Source organism: Macaca thibetana, chromosome 4, assembly GCF_024542745.1.
Source record: "Macaca thibetana thibetana isolate TM-01 chromosome 4, ASM2454274v1, whole genome shotgun sequence".
In the NCBI taxonomy this organism is placed as follows: Eukaryota; Metazoa; Chordata; class Mammalia; order Primates; family Cercopithecidae; genus Macaca; species Macaca thibetana.
Genome location: NC_065581.1, coordinates 25,323,996 through 25,340,905, shown reverse-complemented (window position 1 = coordinate 25,340,905; position 16,910 = coordinate 25,323,996). Strand labels below are relative to the sequence as shown.

Genomic DNA, 16,910 nt, shown 5'->3' with positions numbered 1-16,910 from the left:
ACATTAAGTTCACTGGCATGCCTAACTGTCCCAGTCTGATTGAGAGAGTGTGTGTGCGTGTGTGTGTGCACCCTGCAGCGGAATGGAGCCCTGTCCAGAGTTGGTTCCACCTTGCGCCCTGCATGCCAGAATACGTTCCAGCCACCTTCAACCCCGAACTAAAACAAGCAAGTTGAAAAATGAATGAAGGAAGGAATGAATACAAATTACTGTCAAATTTAAATTCACCAAGTAGACAATAATCATACAAATACTCAACAATAAAGATGAGGTATGAAAGCACTCAGCAAGCTCAATATATTTGTTTTTAAAATGCGTGATGGTAGGGAGGACTCTTTACAATTTTCATTCTGCAAACATTTACTCCTTGATTTAACCCATCACCAAGATGACTGCTATCACTCACTGATTCACCAAAAATTGGATAATTATCTTGTTTCTATTTTTTTATTTTTATTTATTTATTTATTTATTTATTTATTTATTTATTTATTTTTAAGACAGAGTCTAGCTCTGTCACCAGGCTGGAGTACAGTGGCACGATCTTGGCTCACTGCAACCTCTGCCTCCCGGGTTCAAGTGATTCTCCTGCCTCAGCCTCCCGAGTAGCTGGGATTACAGGCACACACACAGCCATGCCCAGCTAATTGTTGTATTTTTAGTAGAGATGTTTCACCATGTTGGCCAGGATGGTTTCACCGTGTTGGCCAGGATGGTCTGGATCTCCTGATCTCGTGATCCACCCAGCTCGGCCTCCCAAAGTGCTGGGATTACAGGCATGAGCCATCACACCTGGCCTACTGCTCTTTCTTAAAGGTATTGTATACCTCACATTTATTTCCATGTTTAAGATTAGAAGTGCTTTTAATGGCCAGGCACGGTGGCTCATGCCTGTAATCCCAACATTTTGGGAGGACAAGGCGGGCAGATTATCAGAGGCCAGGAGTTCGAGACCAGCCCGCCCAACATGGTGAAACCCCATCTCTACTAAAAATACAAAATTAGCCGGGTGTGGTGGCGCATGCCTGTAATCTCAGCTACTCGGGAGACTGAGGCAGGAGAATCAATTGAACCTGGGAGGCGGAGGTTGCAGTGGGCCAAGATTGCACCATTGCACTCCCCCCTAGAGCGAGACTCCATCTCAAAAAAAAGAAAAAGAAGTGCTTTAAGTGTTTATATAGAACTTTGATGATCTTTTGTAACTAGAAATCTGCAGTAGGAACTTAATTGTTTTTTATGTCAATGAGCCTGTGGTCAAATTGGTTTCCTTACATGATGTTTCGCTTAAAGTCACAGCTTCCAAGGCCCTATCGACGACGTTAAGTGAGAACTTACTGTACACTGTCATGACTTCACCACAGCATTAATTTAACCTCCTTTCTCTATCCATGTAAGTTTGAAAGTGGTGCTATTACTGATTGTAAGACTAAAAGACAAATGAATAAGTAAAACATGATATCCTGGATGAGAACCTGAAATGGAAAAAGAACATTAGTGGAAAAAACTGGTAAAAATCTACAGAAAGTCTGCAGCTTAGTTAATAGTATTGTACCACTGTTGATTTCTAGGTTTTAATTCATTTACTACAGTTAAATAAGATGTTAACATTAGGGAAAGCTGAGTAAAGGGTACGCGGAACTTTCTAAACTACCTTTGCCATTCTTTCATATATCTAAAATAATTTCCAAGTAAAATGATTTTTCAAAAACTCAAAGAACTATACCCCACTCAAAAATGTTAATTTCATAGTGTTTTTTTTAATGAAATGTTTTTGAAAACTTACTAGAAGCAGAAATATCAATTGCTCTGAATCTTCTTCAATCTGGTTAACTAGGAGACCAAGGGAAACCAGAAAAGACTAGGAGAAAAACCAGAGTGCACCAGCCTGGGTTCTGTCCTTTGCTTTATAGTTACGTGCAAGAGCCAGTGAGGCATGGCATCAATACGCTGTTAGTGAAATATCACATGGCTAAATTTAGGTAGTTGTGATTAACTTGACCTTGAGAAATTGCCACTCAATTGCTTTTTGCCTTAGAATATAAATTAGCTTATATTTAGAGGACTGGAGACATTATTTCCCAAACAAGAGAGGCAGAACTGAAGTAATAAATACAAAAGCTTTGGCATGGAATGCTGCAAACTGCACAATAGACAGATATCAGTGCCTCTTAGAGAGGAGATTATTGACATAAATAATGTACGGTCTAAACATTTGAAACAGCACATTAAGTTGCAACATCCGTACATCATCACATTTCCAAACAGCTCCCTTAAATCTTTTTTTTTTCCTAATAAGTCAAGATACATTTAAATAAATAAGCTGACATATTTCCAAATGCATGTAGAGAGAACTGTACCATGAATGGGACTCACTTAAACAAAGCAGCATGAAAAGCTGTAGGAACTCTTCTCTATTTGTATTCTGTCATGCCTAATATTATGCTTTTAAATTAATTTGACATCTATAATAAATATACTTTAAGAGGGAACATCAAATAAAATAATTAGCTTTATTAGTGCATTGTGACAAGCAGATTTACAGTGACTTTAAGCCAAAATGTGCCTAGAGCAAGAAATAGTTATTTTTCTCTTAAACAAATACTTATGACGCCCTACCATGACACAAACTACTCCCTAGTTCCTGGGAATGAGCAATGAGCAAAACAAAGGTCCCTAGCCTTGTGGAACTTACACTCCAGTAGGAGAGAAAAGAGACAAGGAATAAGATAAACGAACAAAACATATACTCTATTACATTATGCTAAATACTAAGGAATAATAAATTAGGCAAGGGAGAGAGAAAGTGTCGGGAGGTTGTGTGGAAAGTTAAGATTGGTGGCCAGGGAAGTCCTCACTGAAAAAGTGACATTTGAAGAAAGACCTGAAGGAAGTGAGGGAGCGGGATAAGGGATCATGAGGACATGGATAAAGGGCAGGAAGTTAAAGGGAATTCCAGGCAGAGGGAATAACAAATGCAAAAAGCTCTGAAGTAGACTCAGGCCTGGACTGTTTCAAAAAACAGCAAGACCAGAGAGGGGGAAACAAGGAAGCAAGTGGGCGGGAAGTGGGAGATGAAGCCAAGGGTAATGGAGGGGTAGGGCACACCACAGTGTGTCGGTCACAGTAATCACTTCAGCTTTTACTCTGAATGAGATGGCAAGAAGAGTGACATAATCTGCACACAGTTGATAACAGACTGAAGGGGATAAGGCTGGAAGCTGAAAGACCAGTTAGAAAGATACTCTCCTAATCCAGATGAAAAATTATGGCAGCTTAGACCAGGGTGATAGCAATACAGGTGATAACAAATCAACTCTGGATATGTTTTGAAGATAGAGCCTATAGGATTTGCTGATGGGGTTTGTGAGAAAGAGAAATCAAGAATGACACTAGACTGGGTGCAGTGGCTCACGCCTGTAATCCCAGCACTTTGGGAGACAGAGGTGGGCAGATCACTTGTGGTCAGGAGGTCAAGACCAGCCTAACCAACATGGCGAAACCCCATCTCTACTAAAAATAAAAAAATTAGTTGGGAGTGGTGGTGGGCGCCTGTAATCCCAGCTACTCAGGAGGCTGAGGCACAATAACTGCATGAACCTGGGAGGTGGAGGTTGCAGTGAGCGGAAATCGCACCACTGCACTCAAGCCTGGGCAACAGAGGTAGACTCTGTCTCAAAAAAGAAATAAAAGAACGGCACCAAGTGTCTTCTCTCAAGTAAGTGGAAGAGCAGGATGCTATTAACTGAGATGGGAATGACCGTGATGGAAGCAGATTGGAGATAGGGCATGTTATGTTTTGAAATGCCTGTTAGACGCATCCCAGGAGAGATGTCCATCAGCCAATCAGATGAAGGGGTATGGAGTTCAAGAGAGAGATCCAGGCTACAAATACAAATGCAGAAGTCATCACACAGGTGATATTTAAAGCATTGAGTGTAGATACGATGAGGAACAAGTACCCCGATGCACTTTGTTTAGAGTTTGGAGAGATAAGGAATTAGCAAAGGAGACTGAGAAAGACCAGGAAAACCAAAAAAATGACATGCATGTGTGTCCAAGCAGTCCTGTAAAGAACGTATTTCATGGAGGGGAATTATTGACTGTGTTAAATGCTGCTGGCAAATAAAGTAAGAAGGGAGTGGGTCCTGACCATGGGCTTCAGCAAGGAAATGCCACCAGTGGCCCCCAAAAGCACAATGCCAGTGGAGTATGATGAGTTAAGGTACAAACTCGACTGTGATGGACTCGGGATAGAACGGGAGGACTCATTCAAACGTTCTGCAGTAAAAGCAAGAAAAGAAACTGGCTAGTAGCTGGAGGAAAAATCAGAGTCAAGAGAGGATGTTTTTATGTAACAAGAAAAATAATAACTCATATGCCACTGGGAATTTGGTAGAAAGAAGAAAATTGATGACATATGAAAGAGACGGAAAATTTCATGCAGCAATGTCCTTGAGAAGGTACGTGTGGATGGAGATAGAATGTCATGCCCAAGGAGGTGGGAGCATGGGCACAGACGCAGGCAGGTGGTGGGTGTGCTGGTGGCATTCTCTACTGATTATTTCTGGGATTTTTGGTGAAAAAGGAAACAACCAAGAGTAAGGAGACCATGGATGTTTGAACAGCAAGTAGAAGGTATGCAACAGTTGTCTGAAGAGTGGTGGGAATGAAGAAACAGTGGAAACACAATGAGACTGCCAGGGGGCATCAAGGGCCCACTTAAGATCTGTGATCAGCTTAGAGTGAGACAACCAACATGGTGGTGTGGTTTTCTCCAGGCCCATTTGGCCTTATGGGTGTAAGCACAGAACAGGTGAAGAGAGAGAAGGATTTAACCAGAACTGTGATTTAGTCAAGCAAGAATGACCAAGCATGAGGGGTCAAGGGTGATAAGGATCTATGCCATGGTCGAGATTACAGTGGTTGATCATGGACTTCAAGCTGGGGAAGGGGAGAAGTGAGGACATAAGGTGAGTGGTGGGCCGTGAAGATGTGATGGATCCAGTGGACTGAAAATCCTGGTGGGTCAATGGACTATTGAGGTTGGAGGTACCACACGAGGCTTGAGAGAGAAGAGGAAGTAGCAATAAGAGTGGAATGTTTCAAAGTGAGTGATAGAGGCACTGACGTCACTGGTGATGAGAGGATCAAGATATGACTGGGGGATGGAGTGAACATGAGGACTGAAATCCTGGAGAACCCAAGGAGTAGTGTTGGAGAGAGGGACAGTGAACCAGAAACAAAATTTTTCAAAGAAAGAGGGGAATGACCACGTGGAAGAGCAGAGGACTTGTGACAAGGAGGCAAAGTGGGCTATGCAGAGACCTGAAAGTCAGAGGAGGTGGCATTTCAGGAGGAGGAGGAGCAGCAGTATGAAAATAGCATAGAGGATGCTACCCCAGCTCTACACATGGCGCATGGGAAAGGTGAAAAAGGGCGGCCACTTGAGAGGGCTGAAGGAGAGGCAGTACTACTAGGAGAGACCCAAGTGTCCAATAAAGCAAGAAGGTGAAGGGCATGTTCCCAGACAAGGTGAGGAAGTGGGGGGTTTTGCTGATGACTGACGGTGAGCACACAAACTGCACAGTGAAGGGGCTTCATGAGTTCCCTAGGGAAGGGAGGCAGGATTGGAAAACCTGAAGTAAAGAGGCAAATGAGGATCAGGGCACGGGAGTGAGAGATGACACAGGAGTCCAGGCTTCCTATGGTGACTGACATAAATGGGAATAAAAAGTGTGATGAGATTGCTTCTGAGGGTCAAGCAGAGATTGGCGAAGAGGCTGAGAATACAGAGGGTCCTTGCCAGGAGTAGCATCACAGGGATCCCACTTGACCCCTACTAAGGAAGGTGAGTGGCTGAAGAAGGGACGTTTTGTAAAATTTGGCTTGTCCAAAAAATAAAGCAAAAACACTTATTTTTTTCCGAGCAATTACCTTCAATCCTGTATGTGCAAAATAAATTTAAATCCTCTCTAATCCCTATTCTGCATTTTTTTAAATTACAATTCAAACTACCCAAAATTTCATCAACTCCAGGAGAGTGCATGAAAGCACACACCACTTTAGAGTGATGCACTAGTCACTGGATACTATAAAACATGCCACATTGAGGAAACACCCAATGAGGTGCATTCTTTAAGTGCAATCTTAAAAAACATCAGAACAAGAAGAAACAGTGCTTAGCCTGGAGCGCTTTAGAAGGATTCTTAGAAGGAAGCTGTGTGCTTGTTTTGTGTCTGGAAAATCAGATCAGACAAATAGTTGCATCAGATTTCCTGACAGGATTATTAGAGTGTGGTTACCACAGTAACCAGTAAACTACATGTGCAGCTAGAGGAGGAGGAAGGTAGAAGTCATCTTTTTCAAAAACAATTAAATCCTATAATTTTAGAGCTGGAAAGGATTTCTAAAAGCCCTGTGGTTGAATCCTTTGCCTAAATACTCTAGATAGTAGAAACTATTTAAATATAGAGAAACTATAAGAAATACCCTTATAAAAATCATCCAAAGAGAAAAACAAGGTGAAAATGAAACTTTTTGGTCATCAGTTGGGAGGTGTTAGAAAACTTACTATAATAAGTACATAAAATAAAGAAGGATTTCAGGCCTAACTAAATGTGGGCTGCCCACTAGCTAATGAACAGACTCACTGCAGCTTTCAACAACTAGCCACGGTAAGTTGCTAGCAACTAGCCCTAAATATTTAAAGATATCAACTTCTTTCAAACAATGCTTCCCAACCTTTCCCGCACCCAAGTGCAGATGTGCCCGCTCCTCCGCCTTTCCAGTGTTATTTCTGCTCTCCGTGCTTCCTCACAGATCATCATGCACTTGGTTGAACAATCTGGATCCAAAATGTTCTCAGAACCCTGTGGAGAAACTCTGTCAGGCTAAGAGGCTTAAATTCGTTTAGAAAAACTACGTCTGCCCTACTACTTCTCCAACATATTTTTGACATTCTGAGTTTGTTGTTGTTGTTGTTATTGTTGTTGTTGTTTTGAGACAGAGTCTTGCTCTGTTGACCAGGCTGGAGCAGTGGCGCGATCTCGGCTCACTGCAACCTCTGCCTCCCTGGTTCAAGTGATTCTCCTGCCTCAGCCTCCCGAGTAGCTGGGACTACAGGCGTGTGCAACCACGCTAATTTTTGTATTTTTAGTAGAGGCTGGGTTTCACCATGTCAGCCAGGCTGGTCTTGAACTCCTGACCTCAGGTGATCCACCTGCCTCAGTCTCCCAAAGTACTGGGATTACAGGCATGAGCCACCACGCCTGGCCGACATTCTGAGTTTTCTATATATAAAAGATAGACAACAGGAGTTAAAAGGCGATGCTCTATGACTACCCACAGCCACCATCAGTTCCACTAAGATGCAAATATATTCTTTCCTTATGACTCTGAACACTTCTTTCAACAACTTTTTTTATTGTCCCTGGCACCTTCTACAAGTCTGAGATCTCTCTGGAATCTGACTACCTCAACTTAAATCCCAGCGCAGTTACTTAACTAGCTGTGTAAATGACAGCAAAAACCTAAAAGCCCAGAGCCTCCTGTTTACTCCTCTGTAAAAGGGCAATAATAATACCACCTACTTCATAAAGTTATCATGAGATCAAACAAGGACGTGAGTGCTTAGAACACTGCCTGACACACAGTGTGTTAACATGAGCTAAGATCACTGCCAGTCCCTCCTGATTGTGAGCCTTCTATCTTGCGTGTGCTTCCTTTAAGACCTAAGTTCATTAGAAAACTGCCACATTGTGACACTCCTTCCTTTTGGTACTTACCTCTTATCTTCCACAAGGGAATCATTTATTACATGGTCAGAATTTAAATATCTGAGAATTTCCTAACTCCTCTCCTGACTTCTGGACTCTGATCTGTCACCTAGCAATTCTTATACAACTTAAAAAAAAATAATAAAAAAAAATAATAACCTTCATTGACAGCCTTCTCCAGCATTCCTTTGTGAGGTTTCTTCTACTGACCCACCATCCTGCACACTGAGGCATTTGGATTTCTCCTCGTAGCATGTAGTTCATGGTCTGCTGAGCTGCCCAGAGAAATTAATGCTCCTGTGGCCAACAGCATACATCTCAAAGATAGGTGGCCAGGGTTTTGGGTTCAATCTTACTGTTACAGAACAAAGCTACATGAATTGGCCTATCTGGGCATTACGTAGTGTGCTCTTTGGTCTCTTTAAGTGTCGTGCCCTAAACCAATGATCCAATATTCTTGGCCTCCAACCAAAAGCAATACATTCTAATCAGATTGTTCTTAGCCATTTATAAACTCCTACAAGCTGAGGGTTGTCAAATAAGGAATATTCTATACTCAAAACGTTGTGACAAAAACACTGGTTCAAAAATAGCAATCATTTTAGAAGACATTAAGCCACACACTGAACATTGAAGGTTTTAATGGAAATTGACTTCAGAAATAAGCAGAACCCTCTGCTTCACCATGTGGCTTGAAAAATAAATGACACTCTAAATGAAGGTCTGCCCAACTGGGTTAATTGGGGAGAAGGTCAGATTCAGATGTTCAATCAAATTTCTCTTTTAGTTCTATTTAGAAAATAGTCTCTGACTAGGGTAAGGCTAAAGAAAATATCTTAAGGATATGGGCAATGGGTTTGCAAGAATGGAAAAGTAATAAGGAGCCGAATAAATTACGAAATCGATGATTTCTTTATGCTCGACAAGAAAGCAGGCAGACTGGACATGATGTTGGGATCTTGGAAAATGAGGAGGGGCATCTACAGCCAATTCTATTTTAATAAAATCATCATAATCTCCACCACATACTGAGTACGTGCCAGAAAATGACTATGTGAAGTGTTTATATTACACCTCATTAATCTTTATCAAGGCCCCAATGGCACAGGTTATTGAGGCTTAACACAGGTAAGTAACTTGCCCAAGGTCACACTGAGCAGGGCTGAGATTCAAACTCCAAAGCCTTTAATCACTGCCCTGCATCTACACCAGCTTCCCTGCATCTGGACACCCACTGCCCAGCCAGAGGCAACCTGACCCTGCTGAGAACTGAAGCTTCTATGTGGTGTCCTTGCCAGTACTGGACAGCACAGCCAAAAAGACCACAAATCTGCCTAAGGCCACACTGCTGGGAGATACTTTGCTACTCAAGGAAGAATATCTGAGATATCTACTATCTGAATACCCATCAAACAAGGAAGAATATTGAAAACTGGACAGACTCCATGATAGGAATCAAAGTCAGTCTAGAAAAGGATTGGGCAGAATTCATAAAAAGGAAAAAGACGTCCTTCCCCGGTCTACATTAAGGGAATAACCTTGTGTCAAGGAAGACTCTAATTGGCCCTCCACAAATCTCACTATGGAAGAAGAGAGAAAATAGGGAAAACCTAACCCCACTCTCATACGCTAGTCGGAACCAGCTAGTTATCCGCAATGTCCAGAACTCACATATTCAAATGACTCCGCAAGAGGACTCAAATAGCTTAGGACAGGAAAATATTTTCCTTCCCAGGCTAGGCTTATTGGAGATAGTGGGTGTGCACAAGAGAGGTGACGCTACTCACCTGTCCATAACACAAGTAACAATTTCTTGATTTTCACCTCCTTGAGTTTGCTGTGGTCATTTTATTTTATATTGATGGGGACAAAAATGGGAACAAACTAAGAAAAAAAATCATGAAAAGGAAATTCTACATTTTTTTCATTCATAGAATGTATAAATTTCATCAAAACTATAATATAGCCTTTAGGGGCCCTCTATGGGAGGATTAATGCTAGCAGAGACTCAAATTCAGAAACAATGGGATCACCCTTTAACTTTCAACATATAAAACTTATGTGCTAGTTCTTTTCATTTTATGTAACTTTCAAAGTACAAAAAATAGCACAACCCAAGAAGCAATATTTAAGTGTAAAATCCATAAACAGAAAAACTCATTCATCAAAATAGTTTGTTATAACCGAATCAATGGCCCACTCATTGGAAAATTGCTCAACACAAAGAATTTCATTGAAATGAAATTTTCTGAGCTGGCTCTATAAAGTAAGTGCAATAATTTACATTTGTTCGTAAGTAATGACATAATGGCAAAACTACTGCCAAAAGTGTAAATTCTCCTAACAAAACTAGTCAAGAAATAAAAAAAAAGTAGGACCAGCTTTTTTCAGTAAAACATATAAAAGAGCTACTAGGACAATCTGTGGTATAATCTGCATGCTATTCCCATCTTATACACAGAAAATGAGGACTACAATCTGACAAGAAACCTGTGCAAGACAGAGTCTACCAAGGGACAAAAGTTCTGGAGACAGAGCTTAGCAGCTCACTGTCATAGCAAATGGAGCATTGTACTCCGGTCACATTAATGACTGAGTATTTGTAACTATAAAATATACTACCCCTTTTTTATGCTAACACCTTTATTTTATTTTTTGAGACAGAGTCTTGCTCTGTTGCCCAGTCTGGAGTGTAGTGGTGCAATCTCAGTTCACTAAAACCTCTGCCTCCTGGGTTCAAGCGATTCTTCTGACTCAGCCTCCCAAGTAGCTGGGATTATAGGCATGCGCCACCACGCCTGGCTAATTTTTGTATTTTCAGTAGAGACGGGGTTTCGCCACGTTGGCCAGGCTGATCTTGAACCCCTGACCACAGGTGGTCTGCCCGCCTCAGCCTCCCAAAGTGCTATGGAAGAAGAGGGAAGATAGGGAAAACCTAACCCCACCCTCATATGCTAGTCAGAACCAGCTAGTTAGTTCCTAAAGCCAGATTACAGGAGTGAGCCACCATGCCCAGCCACTAACACCTTTTTGTTAAAAAATGTTTTTCATATTTTTAACTGAGCCAAAATATTAGTCGCTAAATGAAGAGTTTGCAAAAAACTCTTCACTATATATCACGTCCATTCTGACCACACACGATTCTTTGTCAAGAGAACATTGTCTAGTACTTCATTTCACTATGCAACAAAAGAATCATTCACTGCATTGTCTTCATTCCTGGCTGGCCTCATTCACTCCACTTGAGGAGCCTCAGACCCGCAACCATCACAATCGCCCTTCACACTTGTGTTTTCTCTATAGCACCTTTCAGGGAACACCACCATACAGTGCAGATGTCAATGATGCCATTATGGACACGGACCTTTTAGAGGATGTTGGCTGGTTACACCATTGTGTGATAAGACAATTAACTTGACATTCAATTTCTTAGAGTTGGTCTAGATTTCATGTATCTTCCAACATCCTTATGTTATATAGAGGTGAGATCACCGAGCTCAGAAGACATGTGCCCGATTACCATAATACAACTAAAGAAACAGTAATGTACAAGGAAGTCTCATAGTTCACAAATGTTAAATGGGTCTTATGCAATCTTCAGGAAATGATACTGAGTGCAAATATATATACATAGGAGAAAATACTGGAAGCTCAACCAACAACATGTGAATTTTAAACAGATACAGGGCTGATGTGCAATAAGATACTTATTAACTTAGAAGGAGAGCTGTATGGCAATAAGGAAGTAGAGAAATGCATTTGGCTGTCTCTACTTTGTTTTAAGCACAAACAAATGATAAGCATTAGTTTCCTCAAGACTCATGATATCATACTCCAACATAACATCTGTCCTGACAAATAAGTACTACACTTATTCAAGCAGGCATACAGTTTAAACACAATATATTTATGTTCAATCGATACGCTTTCTTTTAAAGGGCAACTGTGCCAAAACTACAAATGTTAGTGGAAAGAGAATTTCAAAATGAAACTCCAAACAGCTTCTGAATCTGAGGAAAATATAGATTTTAAAGTTTACAGATATATACATTGCTCCTTAAGGGGTACATCTAAAAACCTAATTGAAATAAATCATTTTCTGGAACAAAGCAGGGCATAATTTAACAAACACTAAAATAAGTGTTCTGTGTTTACTGACTTTTTGTTTCACTTTTTCATGTAAGTCACATTTATTGAGTGCCTACCATGTCCTATGTACCTTTATAAAAGGGGCCTGAGGGTACAAAAATGGAATCAGACTGGTTTTCCAGGCTTAAAAGCTAGTAATAGTAGATTGTGAGCAACAGGATGTTTGTATGTGTACTTTCATGAATGATTTACATCCATTAACTCATTTAATCCTAAAACAACCTTAAATACTATTAATTAGAGATGAGAGCTGAAGCCCAAAGAAGTTAAATGACTTGTCCAACGTCACGCAGCTGGGAGCTGGGTTCAAACCCAGGCAACCTGAGACCACAGCCCACACTCTTCGGTACCATACTGCCTAGGCTGCTCACGGGGGAGGTGAGTAGAGTAGTCTGTCACTGGAAGGACTTCCTAGGGAAGTACATACAGAAGCTGAGTCCTAATGGCTGAAATGGGGAGAGGAAGGTATTCTGGTCATAGGATGGTGCAACAACCTACAAGCATGGAGGGATGAAACCTGTCACTGTCAAGACAGCAAGTGGTTCCTAAAGCCAGATGAGAAGGGCGCGTGCAAACAGGTCAGGAGAAACAGCTAGAAAGTGGGGCAGGGGGCAGAAAACAATACCTAAAATCTGGGGGTTGGGGGAGACATTAAAAGTTTATTTTTATTTTTTTCTCCTGGGAATATGGAAGATGGGTGGAAGGGGGATGAACTAGGAAGCAAGTTGCGAACAATCTAGGACCTAAACTGAAGCAGTCGAATGGCCGAGAGACTATTTCACTGGGCCAGCACAGTAACAGAGCTGTAACAATGGCCAGCACAGTAATAGAGCAGATAGAGATCCCACCAGGAGTGATTAACTTAGACACACATACTCTTCCTATAAAAGACGTGTACAATTCCATATAAAGTGAGTTTCATTGCCTACAAAGGATGTAGAAACTAGAGACAATAAACAAAAATCTGGATGCCAGCACGGGGCAGGGGAAAGCACACTGAGCATGGACTGAAGGCTTTAGCACCCACCCTGCCACCCCACAGTGAGCACAGCTCACCTGGCCACTCAGGTGCTGCGTTCTCTGAAATCAGTCTAGAAATGGACTGTAAGAACGCTTCTCGTACAGACAGCCTCTGAATACCATTTCTCACTTGGGGACATGTCAGAATTAGTAAAACATGTAAAATATCTCATCCTATTTCTCTCCTTTATTGGTTTATTTTAAACAATTGTTCACATTTAAGCACAGCTTCAGGAAAATCACAAGGCGAATAGAAATAACAGTACAACTATACTCAGAAAACATATCTTTTTAAATACACATTGCATCAAAATCGAAATTGCTTAATAGCATTTTCCAGAATATAGAATTTTTAGAAACCTCATTTCATTTTCATAATTTAACACATCCTTATAATTTAAAGCCAGGAACCCAGAGTGATTATGCATTCCTTATCTTATAACAAAATTAACTCAACAGAGCTGCGTGCTTTTCGGGATTTTCATGGATTAACTACCCATCTACAGAGAAAGCCTTCATAATATACAAGAACTGGAATTACAAGTTGCAACACAAATTACAATTTAAAACACACACACAGAGATCAGCGCATATGATTCCCAGGGAGACTTCCTATGCTTCATTGAAAGAAAAAAGCATAACCCCATGCAGGACAGTGAAATGAACATAAGAGACAGGAAACTGAGTTTTTCCTCTAGATCAGCTCTTATTTGCATGACCTCAGGCAAGTATCTTAACCTATATAGAAACCTTTGTAAAGACAGGCTATTTCCAAGGACTGTGGCAAAGATGAAATGACAGAAGAGGTGTGAAGGTCCTATGGTTTCAGATGGTTACTGTTCATGCTTCAGAAAATGTCACCACCTCCAACAGCTCACTTCCCAACTTTGATCAGATGTAGTCAAGACTGGCAATCTAAAGACTTGCCAGCAAATTGCATCCCTTAGATCTGTGAGAAGCTGGCCTTTCCAAAGACCTCAGATTAACACTGTGCTTAGTAGACTGCCACAGAAGGGGGCTGTTAAAGGTTCATGTCAGAACTAAGACTTTTTTTAAAAGAAATGACAAGATAAATGTCTAGCAACTCAGCAAATGACTAAATAATATAAATTATTTAATTTAAACAATTATTAACAAGAACTATTATATCAAGTACCTAGTTGAAAAAGTTTTAAATGACAACAAAATCTACAATGAGTTATCATCAAGGATCTGGGTCAGTAACAGGGAGAGAAGCAAGAAGTGTTGGCATGGAGATTATTTAAGCTGATAACTGCAAATTCCCCATTTGATTGAGATGTTAATGGTTAGGTAGAAGAAAAGAGAATTTATAAAAGCCAAAAAGCAATTTATCCTCAATACAAATCACCAAGGCATGAGAAGAGAGACAGCCAGGAAGTACAAGTTCACATAAATATAATACATTCACTCTCTCTAAGTAACTGATCGGCATAAGTGAATGTTATGAGGGTGGGGAAACCAAGGTACTCTGTGTGTCCAGAATCAGGAAGGCCTCTGGCCCTGTGGCCTCCCTGACTCTGTTCCAGATACCTCTGCCTCAGGTAGCTGCTATGAGCTGCAAAATTTTCTGACAAATTTCTCATCTTTAATACAGGATCACTACTTAACTCTGAGCCACCAGGGTTCAGCTGAGTCTTTGAAGAAAGAATAACCACTTTAAGTGTTATCCTGCACACACATACACGTGCACTCACAAAATACCAGCAGAGGAGAAAGAATACAGGGAGAGTACATTCTAGGATCACTTCTGAAACTTATTGGTGTTTTGCTGAGAAAATCTGAGCCAAAATTCATACCTAAGCATAGATAATGTCTGGTACTAACATGTTAAAACACTAGGAGAAGAAAAAAGGCTTTTGTCTCCTTAACAAGCCATAAATGATCAGGAAGTAATGATGGTTATATGGAGCCTTCCAGTTTTCCCAGAAATAAAGAACAACTCACTCATCCCCACTATGACTACCAAAAACATGACAACCTGTTGTAGCATTTCAAGCAATATTTCAAGCTGGGTTCCGACTGAGAGGTATTTATAGATGTCTCATTTAAAACCAAAAAAAAAACCTCCACTGTCAAATGGATTTGGGGAACACTGTTTATTAATCCTCCTCTTACAGAAGCACAAAACATATTTTATTTATTTATTTATTTATTTATACAGTGGCTTGCTGTGTCACTCAGGCTGGAGTGCACTGGCACTATCTTGGCTCACAGCAGCCTTGACCTTCCAGGCTCAAGCGATGACCCTGCCTCAGCCTCCCAAGTAGCTGGGACTACAGGTGCACTCATCACTGATTTTTTTGTATTTTTTGAATTTTTTTGTAGAGACGGGGTCTTGTGATGTTGCCCAGGCTGGTCTCGAACTCCTGGAGTCAAGCAATCCACCCACCTCAGCCTCCCTAAATTGAGGAGGAAGGGATTACAGGCATGAGCCACCATGCTCAGCCGCATATTCATTATAAAGGCTCATCTGAAAAGTTTTGCAGTCAAGAAATTTCTTTCTTTAAATTTATTTAACCAAAGAAATTTTATTCACTTAACACCTTTAAAGCTGGCATTCCAAGCGATATAGTGTAGCAAACGGCAGGGAGAGGCCTTTCCACATTTCTGGAGAATCTCTGCTTTTCTGGGCAAGGTCATCAGTCTGTGTACTATTCAGATGGGCTTCCTCCACGTAGCAGGAATCATAGCACAGGCATCTGAGTGTAAACCATTTAGTCTCTCCAGCAGAAAAAGAGGGCCTCTCTCTTCAAGGCAGTATTTCTCTAGACCCCAGTGAAGGACTCTTGGGTCATATGTCCAGCCCCCAGATTAATCACTGTGGCCAGGAGACTACAGCACAAAGGCCAGCAGGCACAGAAGTATCAGGTCTTCTGTGGCTGAAGAAGCTGAAACCATAGTAGAATCACATGGTTGCTGCGGACATGAGAAGTTCCCTTTTATGCGTGTGTGTGTGTGTGTATGTGTATGCATGTGTGCATGGTGGGTGGTGCTATGGAATGGAGAGAGAATCTCTACCCTGAGCTCTAGAAAACCTAAATGACATCTCCATTTGGATATTAACAAGTATTACAAATTAACATTTCCCAAATGTTTTCAGCTCTCCATCCCTTCTTCCTCAACTTTTTCCTCCCTCAGTTTCAGCAAAAGTCAGTATTACATACCTAATTAAAACCTGGGAATCGTCCTGGGTTCCTGTTTTTCCCTCACTCCCTACTTTTGATCATCAGCAAATTCACTTGCATCTTAAAAACATATTTGGAACCCACCCACTCCTCTACACCTTCACTGCAAACACTCATCCAAGCCACTATTATCTCATATCTGGATGAGCACAATCCAACCACTTCCATTTTTGCCTACCCATCGTATTCACTACACCATTCTCAGTGCCCAGCACCTGACAACCCCTCAAAAAATATTTGTAAACAAATGAGTAAATGGGGAAAAGGCTCCTAGGCTGGAAAGACAAAAACAGCAGATTTCCAGTTGATCACTACTTTTATGACTATTATGACAAATCTTTAGATTTGAGGCTCCTGGCAACAAAAGTAAAAAAGCAAATACACAATAGTCCCAGTGATTCGGGAAGCTGAAGCGAGAGGATCACTTGGAGTCCAGGAGTTCAAGGCCAGCCTGGGCAACATAGTGAGACCACCCCCCCCCCATCTCTTAAAAAAAAAAATTTTTTTTAAAAAGCAAATACCCTATTATTTTAATTGATTTTTTTAAAGGAAGCATACAAGATTTTTAAATGAGAAAAGTTCTTTTTTCCTGGCACTAAATGCTAAAAGCAATTTAGAATATGAACTATTCATTTAATAATTACTCATAGGTCCTTAAAGAAAGCACTGAATTGCAAAACAGACATATGATTCCTTTAACAAACAACATGGACCTGTACTTCACAGTTGGCTTCTCATATCAACTTTGTAAAAGCCAAAG

The 16,910-nt window shown here is 40.9% G+C and overlaps 2 protein-coding genes across 15 annotated transcripts in view; one reads left to right on the top strand and one right to left on the bottom strand.

Moving 5' to 3' along the window:
- LOC126952976 (cytidine monophosphate-N-acetylneuraminic acid hydroxylase) overlaps window positions 1-16,910 on the top strand; it is a 352,378-nt gene that overhangs the window by 101,215 nt on the left and 234,253 nt on the right. The gene's annotated exons all lie outside the window — the stretch shown is intronic.
- The window catches only part of CARMIL1 (capping protein regulator and myosin 1 linker 1), a 343,419-nt gene that overhangs the window by 271,244 nt on the left and 55,265 nt on the right, over window positions 1-16,910 (bottom strand). The gene's annotated exons all lie outside the window — the stretch shown is intronic.